Raw genomic sequence first — 17,975 nt, forward strand, 5'->3', positions numbered from 1 at the left:
GCTCTCCTCATAGGAGAAGCTTGGCCAAATCTTTCAGCCTTTTCTATGACCATGGCTACGTCTGATGGAGGGAAAAGTGATAGGATCTCACCAGATTGGAGTTCCTTAGGTAGAGCATGTCCCTACGGATCAACTGCTTCGAACACCTTACTAAAACGGGGACGTGTCTTTTAAAGATCTAGTTGGCCAAAAGGGAGAAAATTTGGTGAAGCAAGAACTCTAGGGCCTTGGCTCCTGACCTCGAAAGGTCTTCAAACTGGTTCAGGGCATTCTTGTCCTGCAGATTTTCCTTGACCACAAATTGTGAAACTGCTCCTGACCACTGGTCCAGCCAGTAACAGGTTTGAAATATGCAAATAGCTACTACCTCCATGTTCAGCATTTTGGGCACTACCAAAAATGGAGGAGAGGTTAGGTAATTTGCCATTTGTACAGTTGGTACCAAGTTGGCGATGTCAGGATCAACAGGATACAGGCTCAGACACATATCAAAGTGAATATAAAACCTCCTCTAGCATGAGAAGGCTAAGAGAGGAAACGTAGAGGGCATGCTAGCTTTCAGTGAGTTCTCTGAGGATGAGACTTGGGTACTGAAGAAGTCCAGTGTGTCTTTAATCTGATTAGAGGGGCCACATTAAACTTATGTTTAGGACTTTGAGACTGAGTAAAAAATAGTAGCAATCACGCACCAACTAATAGCAGATTGCGAGTGAAGAGGCTCATCAAGGCCATCCAAAGGACGTATTAAGCTCATGATTTTAAGAAGATAGGATACTTCTGAACCAGACATCAGGACTTTGAGGGGAGCTACATCAGCTGAGATGGTGCCCATGTAAGCAATGAGGTGGAAAATGACAAAAGGGATCCTCCAACTCGGCAGCTCCTATATGAGGAGAAATGGCAGTCTCGACTCTAATGCTCAATGGTCTGATAGGCGATATTTTCAAGAGCAAAAAGTCATCCCGATGAAATTAGCCATATGGAGCTCACCCCTCAAAACACAAGTGGGAGGCTAGGGAGATATGACAAATTCGGAAATAATTTGTATTTTTCCTAACCATGCAAACCTTTGCTATTTACATTGGGTTTACTTTCGGCGTAGCTGAAATTGATGAGCCAATAGATTTTAACGAGGGTTTACTACCCCCGCGCTAGTAAGTGGGGGTAGGGGAAGGGGTAGCTTGCTACCCCTTCCCCCCCCCCACACACCAGTGATTTGCTTCACTTCACTTAGAGGTAGGACTTGACTTGGGGGACAGAGCTGGCAGTCAAATATGTGTAAATAGCTAAGGTTTGTATGGTTAGAAAAAATACAAATTATTTCCGAATTTGTCATTTGTTCCGTAACCGAAATACAAACCACGCTATTTACATTGGGTGACTTACTCCTTAGGAAGGGTGGAAAGTCCCCAGCCTTTCTGGCTTTGGCTTTACCCGGGGACTCCGACTCCAAGTGAGTAGCACTCAAGAATAGGAGTCCCTGCACCTCACAAGTTCCTTGCTCCGCAAAGAACGAGTGGCCTACGTAAGTTGTGTATGGAGGAAAGAGCGTGACTCGTCCTAGGAAGTTGACCTTAAGTCCTTTAGATAGGAATCTAGGCTAGGACGTTCCCAATACCACCTCGTCAGGGTATGGGGGACACGACAGTATAAACTTAATACTAGGAACACAAGGGAGGATGGTTTACCTGCAGAGGTTGAGGTCAGCTATGCAGAGACCAGGATGCTGCTTCCCCAAGAGAGGGGAGGATGAAGAAAGAAGTAAGGGCCAGACATACTCTTTCATTCCCGCAGACTAAAACCGAGTAACAACACCCTCAACCGAATGCTACTTGTCCATCAAGGAGCCTGAGGTTAGAACAGCTGTTGTGCAGCCACCACAGTGCCGATAGAAAAAGTATCGAGGCTCCTGTGGGTCACGTCCTGCAGGTAGTGGGCTGTGAAGGTCGTTTGACGCTTCCAGACCCAAGCTTGAAGCACCTGCGTCACAGAGAAGTTTCTCTTGAAGGCCAGGGATGTAGCGATGCCCCTGACGTCGTGTGCCCTAGGGCGACGTGACGGAGGAGGGTCAGGATTCAAGGCGGGATGGATGACCCTTCGAATCCAAGCCGAGATGGTGTTCTTGGTGACCCTCATCTTCGTCCTGCCTGTGCTAACAAACAATGCTTGCATGCGAGGACGAACTGCAGCTGTCCTCTTCAAGTAGTGCCTCAGATTCCTCACTGGGCATAATAGCATATGGTCTGGGTCGCTTGTTACAGAACGGAGACTCGTGACCCTGAAAGAATCGAACCGTGGGTCTGGCACTCCAGGGATCTGAGTCTTGGCAAGAAACTCAGGGACGAACCTGAACGTTACCTCCCCCCATCCCCTTGAATGGGCGATGTCGTATGAGAGACCATGAAGTTCACTAACTTGTTTGGCAGAGGCCAACATGAGCAGGAAAGCCGTCTTCCAAGTCAGGTGGCGATCAGAGGCCTGGCGTACTGGCGTAATGGTTCGGAGGAAGGTCTCTTAAGAGCCCTGAGAACCCAAACCACGTTCCACGGAGGAGGTCTCACTTCCGACTGAGGGCAGGTAAGCTCATAGCTACGTATGAGTAAAGAGAGTTCCAGCGAGGAAGAAATATCCACTCCTTTCAGCCAAAAAGCCAGGCTTAAGGCTGAGCGATAGCCTTTCACCGCTGAGACCAAAAGGCGCATTTCCTCCCACAAATAAACAAGAAGAAACTCTGCTATTGCTGGAATAGGGGCATCGAGTGGAGAAATACCCCTCCCACGACACCAACCACAGAAGACTCTCCACTTTGCCTGGTAGACACCCGCAGAGGACTTTCGCAGGTGCCGAGACATTCTCGCCGCAACGTGTTGTGAAAAACCTCTCTCCGTGAGGAGATGCTGGATAGTCTCCAGGCGTGAAGCCGAAGCGAGGCTACGGCTTTGTGGAAGATGTTGCAGTGTGGCTGTCTGAGTAGCTCATGTCGTAGGGGAAGCTCTCTCGGGAGCTCCGTCAGGAGCTACAGAAGTCATCGACAGGTTGACCGATAGTCTGGTCCTGTTGAGCACCCTTCTCATCAGACAGAATGGTGGGAAGGCGTACACCTTGATGTTGTCCCACCGTTGTTGGAAAACATCTTGCCAGAGAGCCTTGTGGTCCAGGACTGGGGAGCAGTACAGAGGCAGCTTGAAATTCAAAGCTGTCGCGAACAGATCCACCGTCGGGGAACCCCACAAAGTCAGGACTTTGTTGGCTATCTGAGGATCCAAAGACCACACGGTACTCACGATCTGCAAAGCCCTGCTCAGACTGTCGGCGAGCATATTCCTCTTGCCAGGAATGAAGTGACCTGATAGTGTTATCGAGTGAACTTCGGTCCACCTCAGAATCTCTACTGCAATATGGGATAGCTGATGTGAAAATGTACCTCCCTGCTTGTTGATATAAGCCACTACCGTGGTGATGTCGCTCATCACCACCACGGAGTGATCCACCAGGGTCCGTTGGAACTGTTGAAGAGCCAGGAAAACGGCCTTCATCTCTAGCAGGTTGATGTGCAGGTACTTTTCTGATTCTGACCAAAGGCCTGAGGTCCTTTGGTTCAGAATGTGAGCCCCCCACCCTTCTTTTGACGCGTCCGAAAACAGCGTCAATTCCGGGGAAAGGACGGGAAGATCCACTCCCTTTTGCAGGTTCTCATCGGCCAGCCACCACCGCAGGTCCGCCTGTTCCGAGGGTCCTATCGGGACCAGAAAGTCCGGGGAATCGGATTCTTGACTCCACCGGGACTTGAGCCGCCATTGAAGGGATCTCATCCTGAGACGGCCGTTTGGAACTAGATGGGCCAGGGAGGCTAGGTGACGTAAAAGACGCAAGCACGATTGGGCTGGAAGCTCTTCCTGCCTGAGGAAGGGTTCTGCCACCCTCCTCAGCCTTGCTATCCTGTTGTCTGATGGAAAGGCTTTGTGGAGATTGGTGTCTAATAATATGCCTAGATAAACCAGTCGTTGGGACGGCTACAGAGAGGACTTCTCGAGATTTACCAAGATCCCCAGATCTTGGCGAAGTCCCAGGAGCCTGTACCGGTGACGAAAAAGGGTCAACTCCGAGTCTGCCAGGATAAGCCAGTCGTCCAGATATCGGAGGAGACGGATGCCGTTCCTGTGCGCCCAAGACGAAATCAGGGTAAACACTCTGGTGAACACCTGATGTGCTGTGGAGAGACTGAAGCACAGCACCTTGAACTGGTAGGTCTTGCTGTCTAGGCTGAATCTCAATTACTTCCTGGAAGACGGATGGATTTGGATCTGGAAGTACGCGTCCTTCAGATCCAGTGTGCACATGAAGTCTTGTGGTCTCACCGCAAGTCTGACCGTGTCCGCTGTCTCCATGCTGAACGTAGTTTGCTTGACAAACTTGTTCAGAGCTGAGAGGTCGATGACGGGTCTCCAGCCTCCAGACGCCTTCTTTACAAGAAAGAGTCGACTGAAGAAGCCTGGGGAGCCATCAACAACTTCCTGGAGAGCATCCTTCTTGAGCATGGTCTCGACTTCTGCCCGAAGGGCTAGTCCCCTTGCCGATCCCATGGCATAGGAGCTCAACGACACTGGATTCGCTGTCAGGGGAGGTTGAGATGTCGTGAATGGGACGCGATAACCTTGGCCAATCACGGAGACCGGCCAAGAATCGGCCCCATGTTGCTGCCAACTGTGCACGCAACTTTGAAGGCATCCCCCACAGGTGGACACGCAGGGGGACTGCCACTCCTTGCGTTTACGGCCGCGGCCGCTCCCTCTAGGAGTCTTGCCTCCCCTGGAGGACTTACCACCCCTCTTGTCCTTGGCAGGAAAGGGCTGGGGCTTTGACACCACTTTCTTAGCTGCCGGCGCCTGCTTCGGTGTCCTGCGAGGCTGCTGCTGATGTTGCTGCGGAGCTGGAGGCTTGCAGGGCCGAGATGCAAGGGCCCTTTGGAGGAGGGAGTCCTGGCTAGACTTCCTCCACCTCTCAGCTGTGCGTTCCATATCTTGGGGCTCAAACAAACTTCCCCCAAGGATGGAGGAGTGTCTGAGCCTGCAGACATCCACGGCGGGGACCTTCGGGGGGATCTTCTCGGTCACTGCATCACGACGCTTCAGTGCTGAGTTGGCCCACAGGTTGGTAACCTGGTGTGCCAAGAACTCGATGGAGCGAGTGCCCAAGAGGAGGAAGGTCTCCAGGGCCTTCCTATTGCTCTCCTAGACAGATCTTTGGAGCGCAGTAAGATGCCCAGAGGACCCAGCCAGACATCCAGCCACGAAGTGGCCTGCATGGCACACTTCGCGACCTTCTCCTGGCTCAGGATCTCTGACGCCGAGAATGTCACCTGCCGAATGGTGGAGGGGAAGAGCGAGGCTAGACTCCCCCATGATCTCAAAATACCTCCTCTGCTGTAAACGAGGAGGTAGGAGGAGTCTGTTCCTGGCAGAGGAACGACTGGAGGAGGCGAGGTCTACGAGCTGAGCGTTGGCCCTGTCTCTGGCACTCTTCACTCCCTGGGACCAGGGCAGGGCCGCACTGGCCTTTGGGGGCTTCTGAGTTCCATAGACCTGGTCCAGGACCGTGTCCTTGCCCTCACACGGGTTGATCTCCGGGTCCTTGAACCTGTTGAGCAGCCTCATCAGGCCCAAGACCTGCCAGAAGGCATGCTCAGACTCATGCTGCTCTCCTCCCTGCAGACTGGCAGCTAAGTCTCTTGTCCCCAGAAGCTCTTCCTGGAGAGATATGTGGACATTCTCCCTGGGTCTGGCTGGTTCCTGACAAATTCGCGAAGAGGACTTCGGAATTGTCTTAAGAGTCCTTGGGTTCCCTCCTGGGAGGGATACAAGACTCCAGCAAAGAGGTTTGGAAGGTACCTTCCACGCGAGACGATTCCCCTCCACAAGGAGGAGACTCCCCCCTTGGTGCCGAGGGAGAGACCGCCGCCTCACTGGATTCTCCTGAGGATGGAAAGGCCTCGTCCACAGGAGAAGGAGAAAACGACTGCGAAGGGGATGGAGCCTTCCTAGCGGACCTCTTAGGCACCAACTTCTCCCTGGGAGAAGTCACCACGAAGTCCACTCCTCTCCTTCTCTTTAGCGGGGGCGAGGCCGTAGTTGGCTTGAGTCCTAGGTTGGCAAGTGCCGGCTTCATAGTCTTCACTAACGCACGCATCAGAGGAACAAACCGGACTGCCGAGATATGGACACAGAATCCGTAATTCCCGCTGGAGGAAAGGGGATCGCCTGACCCTTCGGAGTGGATGCAACTGGGTCTACCTGCAAAAAAGAAAGGGAAGAAAGTTGCCTTGACCTCTCCGACGATTCTTCCTTGTCTTGCAAGAGAGACCTGAGCTTGTGTGGAGGTGATCCTGACTGCGACCTGGAAACACGCGTCCCTGCTTCTGCCACGAGCTGCGGAACCCGACGAGAACGGGGGTCGCGCTGGCGCTCGCGCGGGGGAGATTCCAAAGGATCGCGTGCGAGGGAGATTTCAAAAGATCGCGCGCGAGGAGCTGCTGGAGCGCGGGCGTGTAGTCTCGCGGAGATAAATGAGCATGGGAGCAATCGCGCACGGGTGAGCGGGCGCGTGGGCGAGCTGGGGAGTGGGCGTGTTGGCAAGGGAACGCGTTGCCGCGTGGGCGATGGAACGCGCGAGTGCACACGAGATCGCTGAGAGCCAGGAGAAAAGTACAGCGCAGGGGAACGATGGTGTCCTGGAGACCTGTGACGCGTGGGCGAGCGATGGTGAGTCGGCGAACGATAGGACGTTGGTGAACGCTGGCGCGCTGGCGAGCGATGGCGCATTGGCGCGTGATGGCGTGTTGGAGGGTGATGGCGCGTATAACGCTCAGGCGAATGACCGAGCGTAGGCGAGCTGATCGCAGGAGACCTATGTCGGTCAAGATCCAGGTGGCGCTGACGTGTAGGAGAGCGCTTGCGCGCAGGCGATGGATCGCGCTGGCGGTCAGGAGATTGCCGGAACTCAGGGGAGCGCTGACGCGCTGGAAATTGCTGACGCGCTGGAGATTGCTGACGCGCAGGAGATCGCTAACGAACTGGAGATCACTGACCCGTTGGAGATCGCTGACGTGCTGGAGATCGATGACGCGCTGGAGATCGCTGGCGCGCAGGAAGACAACGCGCAGATTGCTGCGCAGGAGCAAGAGGCGCGACTCGCAAAGGCGAACGCTCGCGAACAGGCTCAGGAAGAGACGGCGCGTGGGCGCGAGGGCGTGCCGGAACTCTGGAAGTACGCGCAGGAGACCATGCGCGTTGCTGCGCAGGCGAAGGATAACGAGCAGGAACGCGTGGGCGAAGAGGAGTTAAATCCTTGCCCATGTCCAGATCCGGAGATCTAGGGCGTGTGGGCTAGCGTGGGCGAGCAGGGCGCGTGTCAGGAACTGGATGCATAGGTGCGCGCTGACGAGCAGATCTTGTGCGCTCAGGTGACCGTTGGCGCGCTGGCCTTGTAACCGGAAAAGGAGGTTGTGTGTTGTCCACAGGAGAGCGCTGGCGAGCAGGGGGGCGTTGACCATCAGGAGAGCGCTGGCGATCAGGAGAGCGCTGGCGATCAGGAGAGCACTGACGAACAGGAGAGCGCCGGTGAGGTGAGTCCAGAGACTGCAAAGATGGAGAGAGCTTACTCACTACTGCGCGTGAACGCGCAGGAGGGCACGCAGTGGAACCCTGACGCGCAAGGGAAGCCCCCACACCGTGGGAGACATCCCTTTGCCCCGAAGGGACCGGTGCCCGTTGGCTGATGAGTTGAGGAGTCTGCTGGCCATCTGTGCAGGAGGTGAAAGGTCTGGCAGGCGTAGGAGATCATGAACGATCCCCGGAGAGATCTAAGGACGCGGCTGCTACAGTCTGCTCCCGGCGAGGAGGATCCTCATCGGAGGAAGGAAAAGGAGATGACTTGAAGAGGCGCTTCTTGACACCCTTATAGGGAGACGGGAGGCCCCTGCGACGGAGAGGGCGACGAGCCTTACGGCGAAGGCGGCCACGAGGGAGGTCATAAGGATCATTGGTCCTCCGAAGAGGAGTCTCAGTCAGAGCGCTCCCCCGAGGGGGAGACGTAGCCGCAGGAGAGACCGTCGGACCCACTTCCCCCTTCGAAGGATGTTCGGAAGGGGGAGGAGAGCCTTCAGCAACGTCAGCAACATCAGGAGCTGCAGAGGTTTGACCAGACCCGTCGGAAGCCTCTGCCACCACGACGTTGACGATAGACAGAGGATCTACCTCTGCTATCACCGGCGACTGCTTGACAGCGGCCCCCAACTGAATAAGGTCAAATAGGGCTTCCTTGGAGGGCAGGCCCTTCAGCCCCAAGGAAGCCCAAAGCTGAAAGAGATCATCATGAGACACAGGATCATTATCAAAAACCTCCCCCGGAGGAGGAGTGGGAGCCGCCCCGCTATGGGAGGCGACGCCCTCTCCCGCACCCCGAAATCGGGAAACAGAGCAAGGGTCTGCGCTACCACTCGGAGGCCTCTCGTGAGAGGCCGGATGAGTGGGGGCTTCGGAGGAGGTTTGGGCGGCGGAAGAAGAGTCCCTAGAGCCTTCCTCCTTCAAGGCAGCCCCTGAAGGAGAATGGTCTCTCTTGGATTTCTTCTTACGCCGGCGGGCAAACCTCTCACACTGGGAGGCAGACCACTCCCTACACTCACTGCACGTATTTTCCCTGTCACACCGTCGGCCTCGACACTGCGGGAAAAGGGTGTGAGGATCGGTATCCACCACCGACATGAAGGTACCGCAAGGGTGGCCGGCGATCCCAGGGCGAGGCCAACTTCCAAACACACAGCTGAGGAAAAGCAAAGAAAAAGATTAAGGCTGTCAACAACGAGGACGATAGACAGAAACGTCTGCACATCGTCCGAGCCAAAAGTGAAGTGAAGCAAATCACCGGTGTGTGGGGGGGTGGGAGGGGTAGCAAGCTACCCCTTCCCCTACCCCCGCTAACTAGCGCAGGGGTAGTTAACCCTCGTTAAAATCTATTGGCTCGTCAATTTCAGCTACGCCGAAAGTAAACCCAATGTAAATAGCGTGGTTTGTATTTCAGTTACGGAACAACTATGTATTACAGAGTAATCAGGGACCAAGGATACTGGTATCGGATCCAGCTCAGGGAGTGTAGCGGCCATAGCTAAAGGATCTGTCATAAGCATCGACTCCGGATCACTAGACACATTCTCAACACTTAGTGACATAACATAAACAAAATTATGGCCATCAATGATCAAATCATGGCCGTCGTCCTCTGTGACAGGGGCCTAGGAGGCTCCAGACACGAAGGAGTAGGATGGGGGATAACTTTTGACACAGAAACAATTTTACGAATCTTGCCCTTGCTGGAAGAAGACGAGGAAGGAAAACTATCTCTCTTAGCTCGTTCCTTGCATTGAGAACAATATTTCTCTCACTGAGAGTATGGCGACCCCCTACAAAACTCACAAGGAGTTTCCACAGAACATCTTTTGCCACGTCCTGAAGACAGAAAAGATGCAGATCCACGTCAACATGACTCATGAAGGTACAACATGGGCGCCCATCAAGGCCAGAGCATGGTCGCATGAGGGTAGATGTACTAGCCATCATAAAGCACACTCATTAACGCACAGATATTGAAAGCGCAAGTGACAATTATATAGAAAAAGACACAACGCACTAAGCATTATAAGGGTAATCTAGTGTAGAAGTAGTCGTGATCATAGAAGAGAAGAGGGAATGCTTCCTCTTACTTAACGTGACGACCAGAAGATAAGTGACTTGAGCCATAACACTGTGATGTAGGGGAGTTGCCTAGCAACCTATCATGATTCAATCAGACCCTTTTTATTTTTTTGTTGGCTGGTCATAGCAAATGAAACTAGGAGTAACCATTTAAATGACTGAGAAGTTTGTATCCACGTAGGAGTAACCTATAATTAAAATATTGGCCCATGTAACATATTTTAATTGTTCCTTACCGAAGGCTAGGAGGTCGAAGACTGGTCTTTCTGTAGATATGGGGATTATTGATTGGAGTCCATTGTTAGTTGAGGATATAAAGTAGTTGCTTCCAGCATTAAGTTGTGGATCTGTTCTTGCCCCTTCTTCTGTTGAATTAACATATTTATATAACCATAAGTCAATGAACCAATTATTTATTATAAAAAAAATTACATTAAAGATGCTTTTACCTGGTGAATGAACATAGGCCTATATAGAGAGGGTACTAGTTAAACCATGACTGTTTTACTCCCCAATGGAAAACATATCTCCATATCAGATCACAGCCTCTCAATGTTCAGAGTCTATTTTAAATTGCCCGATCCACCTTAATAGAAAATATTTTTCCTAGGTTCAACTAATAATATTCCTTAATTAATCCCCAAGTGGAATTATTAAAAAATTTTCATCTGCTCTATGCCACCATACATCTACGCACTAGACAAAGGTCTTCCTCTAATATATTCTCTCCTATCAAACTTTGATTTATTCACTTGAATGTCAATGATACATACATATACCAAAGCACTTCCCCCAATTCTGGGGGGGGGGGGGGGGTCGCTGACATCAAACAAATAAAAAAAGGGGGGACCTTTCCTCTCTACGTTCCTCCCAGCCTGACAAGGGACTCAGCCGAGTTCAGCTGGTACTGCTAGGGCGCCACACCCTTCCCTCCCCCGTTATCCACCACAGATGAAGCTTCATAACACTGAATCCCCTACTGCTGCTACTTCCGCGGTCATCCAAGGCACCTGAGGAAGCAGCAGGGCCTACCGGAACTGTGTCACAATCACTCGCCATTCATTCCTATTTCTAGCACGCTCTCTTGCCTCTCTCACATCTATCCTCCTATCATCCAGAGCTTTCTTCACTCCATCCATCCATCCACCCAAACCTTGGCCTTCCTCTTGTACTTCTCCCATCAATTCTTGCATTCATCACCTTCTTTAGCAGACAATGTCAATGATGGGCCCCGCAAAAGGCGGTTAGTCTTGGCAATAATTTTCTGTAAGTTAAAACAATGAGACCTACATTTAATCAACGTTTGTCTTATCTAGTCAAGGTTATGGGGGATACAGTCCTGCCTAAAGGAAATTTGAAGGAAATGATTCACTGAGCAGTTTTTGCCTAACCTCTATATTCTACTTTAAGGACTGATTTCTAGGTTCTATACTGCAGGGGAATCCTACTTTAATAATTAATTCTATCATATACATTTCTATGAAAGTGCTTTTAATATATACCTTTATTGCATGGCTATAAGACCACTAATTAACTTGAAAATCATGACTCATGACTTCCATCTAGTCAGGTATAACTCTGCTCAAAGGATGAATATCTGTTGTTGGGAAAACGTGTATGGAAAAGATTTTTTGCTAAAACTCAGATGTTTCTTGGCATGATATAAAGTGGGGAAACATGTGGATACTTATTCATAAAAGATTTAGTTTGAGCTATAGGTTCCAATCGTTAGGTAATCACTACGTTAGTCACGAATAAGACACCCTCACCTACCCAAACATCAATATTGAACTTTGGAAATGGTAAATGGCATTACTGTTCATATTTCTATTGATTAATACAAAAAAAACACACAAAAATCCTGTACACAACCATGTCTTATGGTAAATCTTTATTTATCATGATTTTAAAGTATCTTAGCATCCTTTAACCCTTTTACTACATTCTGTTTATACTTGAGCAAACTGTTCAAGTTGACAGTATCAATATTTTTTCAATCTATTTCACTCCACACCACCAAAGCCAGTATCAGGATCAGTAATCAACAGTTACACAAAATAATAATAATAACATATATATATATATATATATATATATATATATATATATATATATATATATATATATATATATATATATATATATATATATATATATATATATGTGTGTGTGTGTGTGTGTGTGTGTGTGTGTGTGTGTGTGTGTGTATGTATATATATATACAGTATATATAGCCTATATATAATAAATAAATATAGGCCTATATATATATATATATATATATATATATATATATATATATACACACAATATATATATATATATATATATATATATATATATATATATATATATATATATATATATATATATATATACATATATATATATATATATATATATATATATATATATCAACTTTTTACCCCCAAGCAAAAATTTTGTAAATACAATACAATCATGTTTGGCGAGTCTTAAACTAATGTTACCAACCTTCACTATATAATAATAGTTCACCAACATTTTCATAGCAAACAAAACCTTACAAAAGGTGCAACTCTTACTTTCATTGTGTATTTACTGCACAAAGTTAAAGCTCAAATATGACACTGTAGGGTAAGGTAAGGTAAGGTAAGATAGGGGTAGGGTAGCTAAGGTAAAGTAAGGTAAGGTAAGGTAAGGTAAGGTACTGTACGGTTAGGTTAGCTAAGGTAAGGGTAAGGTAGCTAAGGTAAGGGTAGAGTAGGTAAGGTAAGGTAAGGTAAGGGTAGAGTAGGGTAGGTAAGGGTAGGTAAGGCAAGGTAAGAGTAGGCTACTAGGAAGATGTAAGCAGTAGGGTAGGGTAGGGTAGGTAATGGCAGGTATAGATATGGTAAGGTAAGGTAAGGTAAAGTAAGATAAGGTAAGGTAAGGTAAGAGTGGGTAAAGTATAAGTAGGATGGTATGAGTAGATAAGTGAGAGGGTAAGGTATAAGCCTCTTGCCACTTTACAACACTTCTCAGTAAGTGTTCCTCATTTTCAGTGGTAATCACTAAATCATCTGCATACAGCAACTCCCACAACTTCTCATTTCTTCACTTAACACATCCAAGACCAGCACAAATAAAAGTGAGCTTAATGCTGACCCTGGTGTAATCCAATACTACTTCAAAGTTTTCTAATTCTCCAACAGCTATTATTACTTTTGCCATTTTTTACACCATCTCTACCATTCTAACTAACTTCTCTAAGACTTGCCTCTTCCTCAAGCACCAAATCATCACTTCTCATGGTATTCTGTCATAAGCTTTCTCTAAATCTACAAAAGAACATTAGAGCTTTTAGTTTCCCCCTATTTTTTTTTCCTGTAACTGTCTTCCTAAAAAGATAGCATGCACAGTTCTCTTCTACTTATGAATCTATACTGCTGTTTCCAAATCTTTACAATCTCCCAATCTCTCTTCTAGTACCCTCTAAAATCAAACAATGGTCTGTTAGCTTAATTTTCCCTGTAGTTATCCCCATTCAATGGTGTCACCTTTCTTCCTAGATATAGGTACCATTAGACTCTCCTCTCAATCTTTAGGCATTATTTCCTCTTATCATATTTCTCTTAATGAATCCACTATCCATTCTTCGCCCCCCACCCACCCCTCTGTAGCTATTGCCTGACTAATTTAATTTGAAACTCTGATGGACCTTGTGCTTCACCATTCTTTATTTTACTCAATGCCCCCTTCACTTCTGTATACCTTATCTCCATCACTGGCCCCTCCAGGCTCCACCATATCTCTCTCTCTCTCTCTCTCTCTCTCTCTCTCTCTCTCTCTCTCTCTCTCTTCTCTCTCCAGAGTATTTGCATCCCTATCTCTGGTGACTACTAGTTGCCCCAAACCCTGTCTTTGCATTTTCTTCAAGATTGTAATCTTGTTGATATTATCTTCTCCTTCCTTTGTTCCTAGCCTTTCATTCAATTGCTGTACCACTCTTCCAATAGTTATATTTACTTCCCTGCTATAAACTTCTTATTCGCTTCTCCAGTACCATTCCTCTGTTCCCTGTGCATACTTTCCAGTCCTTAAATACCTTGGATTTCTTTTGACTGATTTTCGGCACCTCTCTCCCTCCTTTGACACACCGTATCAGCTGGTTCTTTCCACTAAGTCTAGTTTCCCCTACACACATTTCTTTCATATCCACCCAGCTACTTTCCACTCGGTCCAATATCTAAGTTCAATCTTTTCAGTAGTCTCATTCTCACACTCCTAAATTGCTCACCCTTTTTCTCCTTCAAGGCCCCAAACCTTAATTCTAGATCTCATCTTTCTCTTCTTGGGTTTTTCATCTCTCACATTCAATATACATCACTACCAATCTGTTGTTTAACACATGCTTCTACACTCTTGCATGACTCAATTCTATTAAAAGGAGAGTTCATTTTGTAAATTTTGTTTTCGTCATTTGTTTTGTCTGCTTTATTGTCGTTTTTAATATATATATATATATATATACATATATTTTTTTTAAAATTCCAAGATATGCTCTATGCAAATGTGTACAGATAAACCTACTCTGGTGGTAGGCCTAATCTGGCATGAAGTTGATAATTCTCGAAAAACATAGGCCTAGGCTATACTATACACTTCTATCAGGCTAGTTTCACACCAAAAAGAAGAACAATTTAACTGTAAAATTGTTTGAACATCACCGAAGTCATCATTACCTTCACAGTAAAGCAAAATGTAGAATTTCACAGCACATTTCAACATATATTGCCGTTTCTAACTGCCAAGGAGAAATAACAAACGGCGGCCGAGTCACTGTTCCAACAATGTTCAGCCAAATTCAATGCTTTTTCGCGTACTTATTCCCCACTCTTAATTATCTTGACTTTCCCATTTCATTATAATCTGCACTGAATTAATTGTATAAACTAGAACTAGAACTTGCGGTAATGAGGGCCATAGAAGTAAGATAAATTATTGTTATTGATAGATATATAGAAAGACTTCGAAAGAGAAGATTCTTGTTTACTTAGAAAGAACAGTTATCAACTGTATATTTTAGGAAGACCACAACCAAAATTCTACGAAATTAATTTGAAATAGTGATATCCGTTTTAGTCATGTAACTTGATAATGACTTTGTTAATATATTTACCACTAATTATAACTTGATACTGACTTAATTAGCATAATATTTATTTCTCCCCATTTTCCATAGGTTGACTAAATATAAAATAGATATAATCCTCGTTACTGTGCTTTGTATGTATACAAAAAAATCCCCCCTCTCTCTCTCTCTCTCTCTCTCTCTCTCTCTCTCTCTCTCTCTCTCTCTCTCTCTCTCTCTCTCTCTCTCTCTCTCCGTTAATGGTGAACGGACAGAAGGAGCTCCTCACTAAAGTGAGCATCATATTCATTCGATTGTTCTAATATATCTTAAATAATTCATAAATCAACCAATATGTGAAATGAATATTAGAATGTCAATCCGGTATGGATATAGATTTGTGGGAGCAACTCACGACCTCTGTTTGGAATTTATGCCTAGGAGAACGTATATATTTCACGTTTTAAATAGTATATATATATATATATATATATATATATATATATATATATATATATATATATATATATATATATATATATATATATATATATATATATATATATGTATGTATGTATATACAGTATATTCACACAGCGCAATCGGTCCAGTATGCAACCTTTTTCTAAACCTAGGTACCTATGCTTTTACTTATTCTTAAAGAATTCCAGGGAAAAATATTTATCCTAGTATCCTATAAACAATAACACCAACAATTTTTTATGATTTCCTGAAGAGAAGATGGTCTGTTTTCTTACATTCTCTATGATATTCGTAAATAAACGCTTATTGCACATCTCTGTGATTTATGTTTATCACTTTTCTTTGCTTGCTCAGTTATTTTTACAAAATATATGTTGTGATTGTGATGAAAGATGCAGAAAGTGTCAGAAACGATAGCTAAATATGTCAAAGGCGTAAAATTTGACAAAAAAAATATGCAGATGAGACTATATTATCATAGCCACTATCATAATATAGTCTCATCTGCATATTTTTTTGTGACAAATTCTACGCTTTTGGCATATTTAGCTATCGTTTCTGACATTTTCTGCATCTTTAATCACAATCACAACGTATATTTTGTAAAAATAAACGAGCATTTTTTTTTTTTTTTTTTTTTTGCCTATTTGGTACATGTAGATTAGGCCTATCTATTGTTTAGATTTGAGGGAACGATCCCACAACTCCTAAATAAGCATGAAATATATGATTATGTCCTTATGATCCACAATGGCTAGGAAAATTAATGCTGGAAGCCAACACCTAAACATACTTAAGTCTATTCAATTGATCCAAAGGAAAATGAAAAATTAAAACAATTTCTAAAAACATAAAATTCTCGGAGAAAAGTTGCTACTACCTTTCTTTTTTAAAATTAAGCGATGTGTGTCATTCATATATGAAAAGATAGGAAATTCCATCGCCTACAATCTGTACATTCATATTTAGAGCAAATAGACACGCTCTATATGAAAATTAAGTCACCTTTGAAAGTGACTTCTATACATAGATGAAATGATATATTAACAAAATAAAATACTAAGACAATTTCCAAAGTACAACTTTTAGTGTATAGATTTCTCTTTAAAATTGCTTTTAAAGGAAAAAAATCGGTAGAAAAACAAAAATGTAGGAGTTTTTAGTAACCCCTAATGACATTGTTGAGCAACTTGATCCTAATCATCATCATCTCCTCCTACGCCTATTGACGCAAAGGGTAGCGGTTATATTTCGCCAGTCGTTTCTATCTTGAGTTTTTAATTCAATACTTCTCCAGTCATCATCTCCAACTTCACGATTCATAGTCCTCAGCCATGTAGGTCTGGGTCTTGTAGCTCCTCTAGTGCCTTGCGGAGCCCAGTTAAACGTTTGGTGAACTATAATCATATTTGACTAATTTGTTGTTACGATGTGAGATTCAGTTCCAATTTAACGGGTTTAAGTAGATGTTATCAGGCTTTCATAATTCTTCTCTACAAAGTACAAGTCTTATTCTTGCTTCATTTGGTATTGTAATGATTCTGTGCAGTTTCGAGTGATGCTGAATTAACATTATGACATTATTTAGTTACCCTAAATCACCAGTGGAAGTGCTGTGTGTAGCACCAAGGACGACAAATATCTTGGACTTGGGAGTAGCACTGCCATCTACAGTTGTATTCTGGCATTGTCTCTTTTTTTTTTTCTTCTTTTTAATTGAACACCGAGATGAAATTCAACTTACAATTGTTTCTCTTGAAAGTGAAATGATCAAGTTTTATAAAGTATTCAACAATACAGTCAAGAAATCAAACACAATAAAATAGTCTAAATTGGATTTTACAGCACATCGTAATAATAGACAAAAAAGGACGTTAGCTATAATTGATGATGTGTTAACAATAGGCTACCATCGCCTTGGTAAATAAACACCAATCTCCTGCATTAAATAGTGCTGAACAATATACCTGTAATAATCCATGTATATCTAATCTCACTCTACTCTACGGGATCTTTCATAATTCGTTTTTATCGTATACGTTCCAAGACATGCAACATTTCTCACCAAATATTGCTCGTTTTTTTTCTTTTTGTCAAATCCATATTATCGAAACACCCAGAAAACAAGAAAATCTCCAGTTTCTCTTGAAAGCCTTAGAATATCCTCTTTCGGATTTCCAGTGGGAGATTTTCTCTAAAAATATATAGCCCTTGTCGTTTAGATGCATAAATGCTTTGCAACAATAAGTCTACTTGTGAACAGCATGAAATTGATAATAGTGTACCCAATGTTGCTTATCTCCGCCAGTGCAAGATTAGTACAAGGTCGTAAGGACTCCACTCATGATAATTATAGTTGTATCTAATGCTAACTGTAAATACCTTCCTCGCTTGCAATGTTCACAATACAAGCTATTTTTTTTTATCGTAGGCTACGCATGGTCTCCTTTTCATTATACATTCGAAACCACTGTTTTCGAAGTCCCACTAAATAGTTTTTAAACATTACGCATATTAATTCATTGCCATTTACAGCAACGGCCTTCGTTACTTCAGGGTTTAAGAGATCAATTCATTATATATTCCCCTGATGTTTAATATTACCATTTTGTGTATTGTAAAATGCGAGTAATTGATTTTCTCCGAATGTAAGA

General features: G+C 45.0%; 1 protein-coding gene across 1 annotated transcript in view; it reads right to left on the reverse strand.

The window, feature by feature from the left end:
- The window catches only part of LOC137649955 (uncharacterized), a 361,156-nt gene that overhangs the window by 181,091 nt on the left and 162,090 nt on the right, over positions 1–17,975 (reverse strand). The gene's annotated exons all lie outside the window — the stretch shown is intronic.

The sequence above is a fragment of the Palaemon carinicauda genome, chromosome 11, assembly GCF_036898095.1.
Source record: "Palaemon carinicauda isolate YSFRI2023 chromosome 11, ASM3689809v2, whole genome shotgun sequence".
Lineage (NCBI taxonomy): Eukaryota > Metazoa > Arthropoda > Malacostraca > Decapoda > Palaemonidae > Palaemon > Palaemon carinicauda.